Raw genomic sequence first — 2,500 nt, 5'->3', positions numbered from 1 at the left:
AACGACCGGCAGCAATCGCGGAGCACTGCAAGCAGTCCACCACATTCGACAACCGGCCGGAGGGACGGGACCCTAGCCTTACGAGAGGCATGCGCTGCACCGCCTCGGTCGGGCCCGAGCCGCGAGGAGAACCGGGCTGTAACAGACCGAGCGACCCCGAAGGGACGCACAGACCTACCTTTCCGGCACCTTTCAGACCCAGTCCCAACCGACGTTGACGCGCGCCCAAGAGAAGTGCGACGACCGGGAGCTCCGAGCCCGGGACCGCGGTCCATTCAGATCCGCAAACCCCGGGCCGGCACTACCCGCCGGCTGAATCTCAAACGGCGCATTGCTGAGTCCATTCGTTTCCCTTCCAACGGTTTCACGTACTTTTTAACTCTCTTTTCAAAGTTCTTTTCATCTTTCCCTCACGGTACTTGTTCGCTATCGGTCTCACGCCAGTATTTAGCTTTAGATGGAGTTTACCACCCGTTTTGGGCTGCATTCCCAAACAACCCGACTCTTCGAAAGCACATCGTGAGCGGCCGTCCGCGCCACAGACGGGGTTGTCACCCTCTGCGACGTGCTGTTCCAAGCAACTTAGGCATGGTCGGTCCGCCGAGAAAGTGCTTCTCGCAACTACAACTCGCCGAAGCGTTCAGGCCTCGGAGATTTCAAATTTGAGCTCTTCCGCTTCACTCGCCGTTACTGGGGGAATCCTTGTTAGTTTCTTTTCCTCCGCTTATTAATATGCTTAAATTCAGCGGGTAGCCTTGCCTGACCTGAGGTCCAGATAGTTATGTTTTTGTCGTGGGACTCCGCGCGCGCTCCGGACACTCACCCAGCCAAGGACCAAATGGATTTTTAGCCTTCGCATGGGGGTGCAGAACAACGCACGATGCGAGTCTCTCTGCTTTTCAAGGGACACGGCGGCATAAGTGTGCCGTGACGCCTCAATGCCGCACACTCAAGTGCGTTGGATGATATCCGACACTCAGGCAGACATGCTCCTGGGAGAACCCAAGAGCGCCATTTGCGTTCAAAGATTCGATGATTCACTGAATTCTGCAATTCACACTACTTATCGCAGCTGGCTGCGTTCTTCATCGATGCGTGAGCCAAGAGATCCACCGTTAAAAGTTGTCTCTCTTTTTTGTTTTCCAACACTATTGGTTCTCAGACTGAATAAACAAAGTTTGTAAAAACATAAAGTCGGGGCTGACCGAACGCACGCCAAGCGACGGACGACCATTTAACGGCACAGAGACCGACCCCTAAAAGATTGCGTACAGTTCACACGGTAAACAAGTCTCAAAGACTCGTTTTGGATTGTTTCATCGGTAATGATCCTTCCGCAGGTTCACCTACGGAAACCTTGTTACGACTTTTACTTCCTCTAAATGATCAAGTTTGACCAACTTTCCGGCATCCGGCGCTCTGTTGCCAGAGTATCGGCGCCAGTCAGGAGGCCTCACTAAACCATTCAATCGGTAGTAGCGACGGGCGGTGTGTACAAAGGGCAGGGACGTAATCAACGCGAGCTGATGACTCGCGCTTACTAGGAATTCCTCGTTCAAGATCAATAATTGCAATGATCTATCCCCAGCACGACGATGTTTAGAAGATTACCCACACCTCTCGGTGAAGGAGATACTCTTTGACATCGTCAGTGTAGCGCGCGTGCGGCCCAGAACATCTAAGGGCATCACAGACCTGTTATTGCCTTCCTGACTTTGGTTGCATACCAACCAGTCCCTCTAAGAAGTTAACCGCGAATCGGGATTCGCGTAACTATTTAGCAGGTTAAGGTCTCGTTCGTTAACGGAATTAACCAGACAAATCACTCCACCAACTAAGAACGGCCATGCACCACCACCCATAGAATCAAGAAAGAGCTCTCAATCTGTCAATCCTCACTATGTCTGGACCTGGTGAGTTTCCCCGTGTTGAGTCAAATTAAGCCGCAGGCTCCACTCCTGGTGGTGCCCTTCCGTCAATTCCTTTAAGTTTCAGCTTTGCAACCATACTTCCCCCGGAACCCAAAAACTTTGGTTTCCCATAAGGTGCCAAAGGGGTCATCCAATAACACCCTCTGATCCCTAGTTGGCATCGTTTATGGTTAGAACTAGGACGGTATCTGATCGTCTTCGATCCTCTAACTTTCGTTCTTGATTAATGAAAACACTCTTGGCAAATGCTTTCGCAGTAGTTCGTCTTTCGTAAATCCAAGAATTTCACCTCTGACAACGAAATACGAATGCCCCCAATTGTCTCTCTTAATCATTACTTCGGTTCCAGAAACCAACAAAATAGAACCAAAGTCCTATTCCATTATTCCATGCTTACGTATTCAAGCGCTGGCTTGCTTTGAACACTCTAATTTTTTCAAAGTAAACGTCGCAGATCCTGAGCACACTCAGTTAAGAGCACACCCAGTCTTTGCGAGGAAGAACAGCCCGGCCAGTAACATACCTTGCGGCAGACCGGCCGAGCCATCCCGAAATCCAACTACGAGCTT

At 50.8% G+C, this 2,500-nt stretch overlaps 2 non-coding genes and 1 pseudogene across 2 annotated transcripts in view; all 3 read right to left on the bottom strand.

Moving 5' to 3' along the window:
* Positions 1-773, bottom strand: part of LOC146447540 (large subunit ribosomal RNA) — a 3,658-nt gene extending 2,885 nt beyond the window's left edge. Inside the window, exon 1 of the ribosomal RNA XR_014861783.1 lies at positions 1-773. This exon is cut by the window's left edge and continues 2,885 nt beyond it. This is a non-coding gene — a ribosomal RNA (large subunit ribosomal RNA).
* Positions 774-970: 197 nt separating this feature from the next.
* LOC146447539 (5.8S ribosomal RNA) lies at positions 971-1,124 on the bottom strand. Its single transcript, XR_014861780.1, has one exon. It is a non-coding gene; the product is annotated as a 5.8S ribosomal RNA (ribosomal RNA).
* Positions 1,125-1,323: 199 nt separating this feature from the next.
* On the bottom strand, positions 1,324-2,500 carry LOC146447538 (small subunit ribosomal RNA; annotated as a pseudogene; the record flags this gene model as incomplete).

The sequence above is a fragment of the Pavona decussata genome, unplaced genomic scaffold (genome assembly GCF_977016875.1).
Source record: "Pavona decussata unplaced genomic scaffold, jaPavDecu1.1 SCAFFOLD_2094, whole genome shotgun sequence".
Classification (NCBI taxonomy): domain Eukaryota; kingdom Metazoa; phylum Cnidaria; class Anthozoa; order Scleractinia; family Agariciidae; genus Pavona; species Pavona decussata.
This window is presented reverse-complemented; position numbering and strand designations above follow the sequence as displayed.